Source organism: Triturus cristatus, chromosome 9 (genome assembly GCF_964204655.1).
Source record: "Triturus cristatus chromosome 9, aTriCri1.1, whole genome shotgun sequence".
In the NCBI taxonomy this organism is placed as follows: domain Eukaryota; kingdom Metazoa; phylum Chordata; class Amphibia; order Caudata; family Salamandridae; genus Triturus; species Triturus cristatus.
This window is the reverse complement of record NC_140592.1, coordinates 675,381,606-675,392,501: the sequence shown is the minus strand read 5'-3', so window position 1 is coordinate 675,392,501 and position 10,896 is coordinate 675,381,606. Positions and strand designations below refer to the sequence as shown.

At 43.3% G+C, this 10,896-nt stretch overlaps 1 protein-coding gene and 1 pseudogene across 1 annotated transcript in view; both read right to left on the bottom strand.

Moving 5' to 3' along the window:
- Positions 1–10,896, bottom strand: part of LOC146798473 (uncharacterized) — a 613,542-nt gene that overhangs the window by 62,248 nt on the left and 540,398 nt on the right. The gene's annotated exons all lie outside the window — the stretch shown is intronic.
- Positions 1,657–1,921, bottom strand: LOC146798474 (cytochrome c oxidase subunit 7A2, mitochondrial pseudogene; annotated as a pseudogene).

The following is a 10,896-nucleotide window of genomic DNA, read 5'->3' as shown; positions in this document are numbered from 1 at the left end:
ATAAGGATAGAAGGAAAAACACAAGGAAGGTGACTGGGGTCAGGAGGAAAGAAGGAGAAAAACTAAATTGGAGACCAAGATGAGGACGGAAGACAGGCTTTAAGAAGGTAGTCCAGTGAGGTTAAAGCTTTGAGGGCACCTCTCGGAGCTCTGTGTTGCCACATCACTGCAGGAGGGATAGTCTTGCTGTGTCCTAATGTATTAAGGAAAAATGCAAGGAAGACTGAGAACAGAAGAAGAGTAATAAAGGCATACAGGGTATCTGCCTATTCAAACAACAAGATAATTGAGTAAATTATGAATTACTACTCAAGGCAAGATTTCATGACTTGAAACAAACGTAAGTATAGAAGCTATGCTGGTGTGTTTACCAGGAATGAGAATGATGTGATAGGTTCAATACTTGTTTAGTCAGTACTCTTTGTAAAAACATAGTTCTACCACTGTGCCTTTTAGTCGTATTATGCTTCAGCACTTCAAGGTGATCATAAAACTTGAGATATACGTTTGCAGGTTTCTTCAACTCTTACAATCATCCAATATTTTCTTTCTTGAATACCTAGTAGGGGTATTGTCACCAGTAAAGAGATGGCTCAAACATAAAAATGGCCAAGGGTGGTGGAATGGAGATATTGAAAGACAACTCAAATTAAGATTCAGGACAAAAGACAGAGCCCAGTGTAAAAAAAAAGAACAGGTGAAAGGAATTGAGAACTTTAAAAGCTAATTTTGCTGCCCTCATCACCGACTTATCCTTCTTTGGCACAAAACCAAATTTGAAAATGCAGTAGCACTGAAACCACAATTCCCGCCTTGACAGCAACAACTTCCTACACTTGCATCATTCAAACTTTATTTTCCGATGTAGCATAAAAAGGGCTCCTGTACTTGAAGTCAATATCTGAATTTCCAACATGGGAGCATTATTATCTTTTTGATCTGTGAGTGGCTTTCCATATAGTCAATCAATGATCTGTCCTAATACTCCTCACTCACACGCTGATGTCACTTAAACTGGTATCCACAGCTGTATGTTGCCCTAGCGAGGTCAACAATATTGACCTGCAAAAATATTACATCCATTACACCCCCTACCACTACTTTACCGGTAAGTATATTTGCTTTTATTAACTGCAAGTACAATTACCACGCTTTGTAATGGTTAGGTCAATCAGGTGGTTGCGATATTTTAGTCATGCAAAGTTTCACAACTAAGCGTTGGACCCTCCACCTTTCACCAGTATTTTTTTCTTCCGTAGAAGTCAGCATCCCTCCCACATGTCGATGTTGCAAGCAATGCTTAAGCACAGTTAACCACAACATTATTTGAGTGCAACTCTGAACTTCACACATGACACCACATGACATAACACAGACCGCTCTATGAAAATACCCTATAAATCCCATGAACGACAAACTCAGTAGTTATAGACTTGACCACCCAGAAAGCACTTGTTAGGAGGAGAAAAGAGCTATACAATACTACAATACAGTACGATTCAATACTTTTCCTCATTATTTCCAGTCAAACTGCTTTATTTTTTACCTTCTGTACAATACATTTTTATAATTATGGAACCCTAGAGAAACCAGATTTTAGAACGAATTGGTCCGTAAAGATTTGCAAGCAGATGGGCAAACAGGTACTGGCAAACATTAAGATGACAAACTATAGACTGGAATCAATTCCATTGTTTGGGGCATATCAGCATTGAAGAGGTCAAAGAAAAAATAATCTATTCCTTAAAATGAAAGAACAATTGTAAGCCTGTAGAACAAAGAATCGATTAGTCCTCCCTTCAAAGGCACTGGCCTGCCATTATCCTCCTGAAACAGCTTCTGCTTCACTTGAACTTTATTTTGAAGTCTTAGCGATAGTTCTATGGGAAAGCTGACGCAATGCCATAAGGTTCCGCAACATCTTGGCTCGCACTTAAATGGACTTCAGTGAAAGAAAAGTGACCCACCCAGTCCTAGTAACTGCACCTACATAACACTCCCTTTCAGTCACTTGCAGGGTTCAGTCCTCGCACCTATTCTATTCAAACTTTTCATAGAACCCCTATTTGAGCTCCTGGCCACTAGGAGCATGAGACTCCATCATGACACCAAGAATACCTAGCTGTACCTCAAGCTGTCATCAGCAATGACATTCACCACAATCATTCTCATTTTAGGCTCATTCAGCACTAAATGTATGTTGTATATCTCAAATTAAGGCAAAAACAGAATTTGTTCTCCTTAATGGAAAACAGAAAACCCAATTCATTCCTGGCATTCAGACAGGAATCTTGCAGGTTTGACCCTCATGCAATACACAACTTCCATCTGAATCTAAATTGACATCGCCCTCTCATCCAAGACCCTTGTCACTGACCACTCTCTGTGCTTTCTAAAACTTCTCGTGAAACTGAAATATTTTATTCCAAAATTTTATGTTAGCAACACCATTCAACTCTCATGGTTCCCACAGTGATAGTCGAATGTCCTGTTGAATGTTTTTTGAGAATTTGCACATCCCCCAAGCTAGCACTGCCCTAATTAATCAGACAGAAAGTTTTATCACATCATTCACGTTTGCATTTGTGCACTGATTTCTTCTGCCAGTTATATAAAAATGAAAATCTACAATTTCCTAGCAAACCGGACCATCTTGCTAATGAGCTTGAGAATTCAGGTACATACAGAGTCAACATAGATCCCCAGCAAATGCAGGAAAGCAATTAGGAAAGGATTTGAAGACTGACATTTTCCTGCCACATGCGCACACACTCCTAGAGAATTTTTCCCAAAACCTAACAATGTACACATCTCTCTTCTATTTTAGGAAGGTTTTAAAATTAGCAATTACTTTCATGAACTATTCATAATTTAGGCAAAAGTACACATAGTATGCACAGTATATTTCTCAAACAACTTTTCTCCATGAGGGTTTACAATATATATATTTTTTTAAAGTCAAAATAAATGAATGTATTTTAACCTTATTTGCTATGGGCTTCTATTTTAAGTCCTTGCCTCAATTATTTTCTATAGACATATGTTGCAGTACCAGTGGTTGGCCATGACAAGGTTGAACAAGAATGTTGACCCAAGATCTTCTAGAATACAGATGAGGTAGCAATTGGTGGCAGGTTTCACATCTACCAAATCTCCAATGTCAGCATTCTGTGTGTACATGCATTAAAAAGCAAGTGCTGTGGGGTGTAAGTGAGTGTAAGCTGCATTGTGGAAAAGCGGTACAAAACTGAACTGGGGTGGCAGAGTGGGCTAAAGAACGGTGATGGATCAAACCCAGATCTGTTGACTGGGTGTGAGTGTTTGATTAGTTCTGATGCTCCGTCTATCACCACCCCCTTTTGTACCGCATTGTGTAAAAGCATAAAAGCAGAACATATCTGGCTCTGTTCCTACTCCCATCTTGAATGGATTTCCTAGCATCCATTAAATGGGTTTTTGAGAGCAGTTCATGGCAGACTCTGAACTAGACTTTGCGTTCTTCTTTGCATGAACTCTGAGTGCAACATCTGGGAAAAACAGAACATCATTTATGACAATAGTAGGGGTTACACACTTTTTAAATAATACTTCATTTACTTCTCCAAAACAGCAGGAAAAGAAATGCTACTAATATAAATAAAAGTTGGTAAAAATGATTGAGTAAGGAAGAAAAGTTACATGCCTGTGGTAACAATCTTTCTGGTGGATAATGTATCTACCTGCAGATTTCTTACCACTAGGGCATGCTTAGGCATCAGATTGGATCAGAAACTTCAAAGCTCCCATGATGCCAGAAGGTGGCGCTGGCTTTTCATTGATACTGTAAATGGTGTCTGGTGGCATCACCAATGTTATATATCACCCACCCTGAAGCAATGTCAGTTTTGTACAATTCTTTTCAAGCCTTCGAGGAAAAAGGTAGATTGACATCAACAGAGTTGTGCTGCACCAAAAAAGTTGAACTGGAATCTTATTACCCTTCCCTGTAACTGAAAAATTCAAATAGGGAGGCAGGCAGTTTGGTGAGAAATCTGCAGGTAGTTTGAGTATCCAGCAAAAATATTGTTACAGCAGATACATAACTATTTCTTCTGATGAATACTTCTACCTGCAGAGTCCTCACATGCAGAACAGATTACAGAGCAATACCTTGCAGAAGGAGGGGTGTTGTTGGATGGTTAGACAGAGAAATCCTGCAGAACCAAAATGGTGAAGAGTCCATCCCTAAGTCTTTAGGATCTAGGCAGGAGTGCTTGGAAAAAGTGTATAGGGATGCCCACATCGCTGTCTTACCAACCTCTGATATGGGAATGCCTTTGGCAAGGGCATAAGTGGTAGGTTTGGCCCTAATGGAATGGGCCTGATTACTTCTGGAGGGTTTTTCTAGGCCAAAACATAGCAGGTGTTAATGCAGAAGATTATCCATCTTAAAGGGGGTTCTTTAATACACTACTTTCATTTATTGGCACCACAGTTGTCAACATAAAGTTAGTCATGCAGCCTTAAGTCTTCGGTGTGGTCTAGATAATAGATCACCGCTTGCCTGCGATCAAACTGATGCAACCGCTCCTCCTCCTTAGTGAGATGGGGTGGGCAATAGAAAGTTGGGAGAGTGATGGAATGACTCAGATGGAAAGCAGCCCTGGTTCACAACGCCAACTTGTCAGGGTAAAAAGAGGTAAAGGGGAGATGGGAACTGTGGGCTTCCAATTAGCTTACCCATCTGACTGGAATAGCCTTATAGTCTTCATAATCAACATTGTCAAGGGACAACTATGTAGGTGCTCAAACGGAGTGCCCCTAAGAAAGGTGAAAACTAAATTAAGGTCCCACTGAGAAACGACAAATGGGGTTGAAGGATAAATATTTGACAGCCTCTTTAGAATTGCATAACTATTGGGGATTTGAAAAAAGTTTACTGGTCTGGCAGAAAGAGGAATGCAGACAATACGGCTAACTATACCTTAACAGGGCCTATCGTCCAACCCCTCTAACCAAGGGATAATGCATATTGTAGGACCAGTGACAGCTTGGCTTGTAAGAGGGCCACACTATTTCCCCACACCAAGAAACAAAATTGAACCATATGCCTGAATAGGCAGAATTGGTGGAGGGGCTACACGCTAACAAAATGACATCCACCACCTCCAGTGGCTGCTTAAAAGAACTCAGATGTCCCTGCTCCATCTCGAAGCATGTAGATGGAGGCCTCGGTGAATGGGGTGAAGAACCGTTCCACCTGATTGAAAGAGACTTTCTGGCCTTAGTGTAAGCAGCAGTGGGGGATATGTGGAGAAGATCTGGAGGTCAACATACCACACCCTTCTCGGCCAATCTGGGACAATGAGTATGACTTGGGCGCAGTCTTGGCGGATCTTGCTCAGAAACCGAGGAATCAAGGCTATGGAAGTAAACACGTAATGCAGGTGAAAGTTCCACCTCAGCTGAAATGCGTCCCACAAAGCTCCCTTCAACAGATACTGGAGGGGGGAAAACTGCTGGCTTTAAACATTTTCAGAGGAGATAAACAAGACAACCTGAGGATTGCCCCACTGGGTGAAGATGTCCTGGAATATCCCAGGTAGCAGTTGCCACTTGTGATCGCAAGATAAGTCTGACCCAGGCTGTCTGTTCTGAAATTTGGAGGCGCTGCTAGGTGGTTGGCGGTGAGACAGATCCCTTGACGGTGGCCCAAGCCAACAGTCTCAATGCTTCCAGGCAAAGGAGGTGAGACCATGTTCCCCCCTGTTTGTTTATATACCACATCACAGCCGTATGGTCTGTCAAGATCTGGCTAGACTGACCTTGGATGGCTGCCTGGAGCACCAGCTAACTGGATGATATAAAGGACCTGTTCCTCTGGAGATCAGAAGCTTATGATATCTAGATTTACCAGATGAGTCCCCCCAACCCTAGGTGGAGGCATCCACCAGTAATGCAGTCACAGATGGGGGGGAGTGAAGGCCATTCCACATGTCAGTTTCATTATGTTTCCCCACTAAGACACCTCTGCAGTTGCACTGGGGGAAAGCATGTTGGAAGCCAACAGGTATTCCCCATATTGTAGCTACAGCCTGAAGAGCCACCACTGCAGAGCCCTCATGTGACAACATGCATGTGTGACAAAGAGAATTCAGGAAGCTAGCAGACCTAAGAATCTGAGGGCCTGTAGAACGGGAACTCTTGCGCCGTGCTGAAAGGATGGAAACATCTCCGGAATGTCACCAATCCTTTGAAGAGGAGGAAAGGCGCAGATTTCAGTGGTGTCTAGTACCGAACCGATGAACTGGAGTCATTAGGAGGGCCGCAGATGAGATTTGGCTTGTTGATTAAAAAGGCCAGACCTGCAATAGGGATACTGTCAACTGCAAATGATGCAACACCATCTCTTGCAAACTCGCTTTGATTAGCCAGTTATCCTAGTACGGGAGGATAGGGATGCCCCACTGTCAGAGATGTGCAACTACCACTGCCGTCACCTTTGTGAAGACCCGAAGAGCGGATGTCAAGACAAAGGGTAGTACCTCAAAATGTAAGTACTTACGATGCAACCGCAGGAAAGGGATATGGGAAGCATGCTTCCTGCAGGCCGAGAGACTCCATTCAGTCTCCAGGCTCCAACATCAGTAGAACGTGAGCTAGGGTCAGCATCTTGAACTTCTCCTTTCTGAGGAAGAAGTTTAGGTCTCTAAGGTCCAGGTTCAGATACAAACTGCCATTTTTCTTGGGCACTAGGAAGTAATGTGTGCACCAACCCTGGCCATTTTTATGTTCTGATACTAATTCCACAGCTTCTTTCATCAGAAGTGCTGTCACCTTTTGTTGAGGTGTGACCGGATGATATGGGGTATGGGAAGAAGGCAGGGGGGTGCAGACAATCTGAAGGACCCACTAGTCCGAATGATGAATTTCCTGCCTGATAGAAAAGAGGACATTCTCCCTCCTACAGGGTCCTGATGAGGTTGAGAAGTAAAAGAGGTTTGCTTTCCTGAAGGTGCAGTGGATGAGGAGGAGGGTTGCTGACTGGAACCTTGATCCCTTCCTCTGGATCTACCTATGTACTGCCTGAGCATTGTATTGTGTTGCTGCTGTTGACTTTGTGGCTGATATTGGCACCTGTTACAAATGTAAAACCATTGGTGAATCCACTAAAACACTGGTATTGATGATAATCCCTCCAGGCGGAAGGTGGTTGTAAGCCCAGTGAATGAGCGGGGGCTTACGGGTCTTGCAGCACTGTAATGTGGAATCAGCTTTGTCGCCGAACAGGTGTGCTTCATCAAAATGTAGGTCCACCAAGCTCTTCTTGACATCAGTGGAGAAAATCGAGGTTCTGAGCCAAGCGTGACTCCTGATCGATATTGAGGTACCCATTGCATTCTGTTTGTTCTAAACCACTACTTGAAAGTGCTGGTGCATGTCTTATGGGACATGGAAAACCAGCATTTGGATCATATCCCACAGGGCATGTGTGTATTCTGCCAGGATATAGTTAGCATTAATGGATTTTAAGTAAGCCTTTGTGGGGAACTCCACTTCGCTCATGGAGTTTGCAGAGTTTTCTGCCCTCCGCGTTACGCTGACCTTGTGGAGTTCCAAAAAACTCTGCTCCGCATAATGGAGCAGATTTTTTTCCTCGCTGGTCAATATCAAGTTGGCCAGAGCAAGTGAAGAAAATCCACCACCTGGTGCTCTTTTTCCTCATTCACGCTCGTCAGCGTCAAGTTGGCGAGTGCAAGAGAGGAAATCCACACCGCGCGAGATTTCTCAATGCGGATAGACGGATTTCTCAATGCGAGTGGCTATGTATGCCCGCATTAAGAAACTGTCCTTTCACGTTGAGAAAGCTGCTGCTCAAGCAGAAAATCTACTCGAGCGGCAGAAAGGAAGTAGCGCCCACTTGTGCTATGCATGGTCCCATTTGCGATAATTTTACAGCGCGGACAAACACAGAGCGTTGAAAATTACAGAGAACAGCATTTTTCTAATGCACTCTGCCGCTTGCGGAGCTCCGCATAGCACGGCGGAGTTATATTTGCACTTCACGGAGTTCTGCATAGCGGAATTCAGTGAAATCCACTCAGGCTTAATTTTAACGCCAAGCTGCCTGTAGAGAAGGCCTTTTTTTCCCCATGGGTCTGGGTACCACGACTCACAGCAGTGGGTTGGAAGGTTCCTCCCGATTGCCCAGAGAAGGAAGCTTGTGTTTACTAGGCAGTTAGGAGAAGGATGTAACAAGAGGCAAGGCAGACTACTCGGGGCAGGGTGACACAGACAGGCAACCAGCCTGTTAACCGCCGTGGCCAAGGAAGATCACAACCATGCTCCCAAGGCTGGATCACAGAGGGTCTCATTAAAGGGGAAAAGGGGATCGGTTGTAGAAATTAATGGAGGAAGCACCTCCGTGAGGACATTAGTCTCAATTTCTACAGCCGGAGGTTTCAGATGTAGAGACTCCAGCAGCTTTCACTATGACCTTCTGTAGAGACATGATCATAAAGAGACATCACCCCAGGCTTTAGAAGTCCAGTTGGGTATTCCATAGCCAATTCGGAGGAGGAGTCTAGGCTGCTTGCAGATGATAGGCCTTAAAATTCCCCGTGTGTATTTTCATCCAAGTCCATGTCCATGTCCAAGTTGTCTGAGTCAGTCTGAGTCAGGGCCAAAGAACTCATACAACCTCCCTCAGTATTGCACCTCTGCAATGAGGCACTGGGGATTAGTACAAGAATTTATCTCTAGAGGGTTGTCAGGCATTGGCGCAGGTGGCATCCATGGCAATGGCACTGTCCATGGTGTTGTTGTGCAAGACCTGGTCAAAGAATTCTGTGCTGGCATCAGAGCCACTGGAGTGGCACAGGGACAATGGGCATAACCAAAGGCCAGCCATACGACATTAAAGAGCCAACGGTGAGGCCAGTGGGTATTGATGCCTTAGAAAAATAGAGTACATGTTGTTCAAAAATGCATCCAGTCCGAACCAGCCATCGGGAACTCAGGGTAAACTGGCATTGGTGCAGGTTAGGTGTATTGTATCTGTCCTGGCGCCGAGGAGCCCAATTAACAAGGAGCCGTGGAGTCACCAGAGTGGGCCATTCGGAAGGATTATCACATACTGAATGTCAACTAACTTCGGATCCAAGGATGAAGGTTCTGTCAGAGTAAGAGAGTGACAATGGGACTTTTCTCTAGTGTGCTTACTTGCTCTTCTATGGTTTCTTCTTCTTAGCCCTAGAGGAAGAAGATGAAGATTTGAAACAGTGCCTGGAATGGTTCTGGCTCGGCTAGTCCCCTTTGGCAAGAGCCATAAAGAGTTTCAGTTTGCACTTCAAAATGGCTTTGGGGTGCATGCTTCCACATGAAGCACAGGCACAGGAGTTGTGGTCCGACCCTAGGCACCATAGGCACATGGTGTGAGTGTCTGTGATGGACAGGGTTTAAATCCTGACACCTTGGAGGAGACAGGATTGGAAAAAGTGAGGAAAACTTTCTCAGAGATAGCGAGCCCTGGATCTGCATCAAAGGTGCAGGAAAAAGGGAACTGACAGTGTTGTGGCGTGGTGGTTGCTGACTGGCTTCAGTTACATCATCAGACACCCTTTCTGGCATTGATGCAAGGCCAGCGCCCCCTACCAGAGACATGAACGCTTTGAAGTTTCCAGATCCGGTCTGACGTCTGGGCATGTTCTACAGGTGAAGAATCTGCAGGTAGAAGTATCCATCACATATACCTGCATTCTGGAAAGCCAAAATATTATTAAGATATCCTCACTTAGGTAAGTGCTCTCTGTTTCTTCACAATGTTTCTTTGACTCTTTTCAATTCTTGATTGCTTTGTCTTTTATAAAGCTTTAGGTAGTTAAAAGGCACTTCAATATGGAAAGAATCTGCCTCTTGAAGGACATTTCACTCCACCTATTGGCTAGACCTATAGGATGTCTATGTCTCCATTATGGTTCATTAAAGTCACCATGAATATCAGCAGTTTAAAGGGCTGCAGGAAAAAATTCAATTTAGACACCCCACTTTTGAACTGTTATCCAACCCTTGGAGTTTTCAAATCTATCATACACAAGGGTGATTTATCCAAAGGAATATGTTTCATCATTTATCAGAATCATATTAATAATATTGCAGTGGCAGTCCTAATTCAAGGTGCAAATGGAGGCAACAGTGGATTTCCTTGTTACTCGATAAACATGTGCTCAGGGTCCAAGACAGGACATATTGGGTTTGATTCGGAAAGATAACTTACAAGTTTACACTTTCAAGTAAGTTAACTCCTTTTCGATATTCTCAAACTCCAGGCCTGAATCACAAACGTAACTTAAACTTCTGAGTGAGTTTACACTTATGAGTAATTTTACTACTTTTCTGTAGTCACAAACTCATGGCCTAATTCACAAAGGTAAACTTAGATCCTAAGTCTAAGTTTAGACATGAAGTCTAAGTTTAGACCTGTAGTCTAAGTTTAGATCTGAATTCTAAGTTAAGATCTAAAGTCTAAGTTTAGACCTAAAGTCTAAGTTTAGACCTGAAGTCTAACTTTAGGCCTGAAGTCTAGACTTAGTCATTTGGTCTAAACTTAAACTTCAGGTCTAAAGTTCGACTTCAGGTCTAAAGTTAGACTTTAGGTCTAAAGTTAAACTTCAGGCCTAAAGTTAGACTTTAGGTATAAAGTTAGATGTCAGTTCTAAAGTTTGACTTCAGTTCTAAACTTAGACTTCAGGTCTAAACTTAGTTTAAAGAGTATAAGGGCCAGATGTACAACCAAGCAATTTGAGAGTCGCAAATTGGTATGTAGTACAGTGTCTGCGACATTGATTGCGATACCCATGGGGTCGCAAATTGCATGCCTCATGCATATTCATGAGGCACTCGCAATTTGCGATCCCA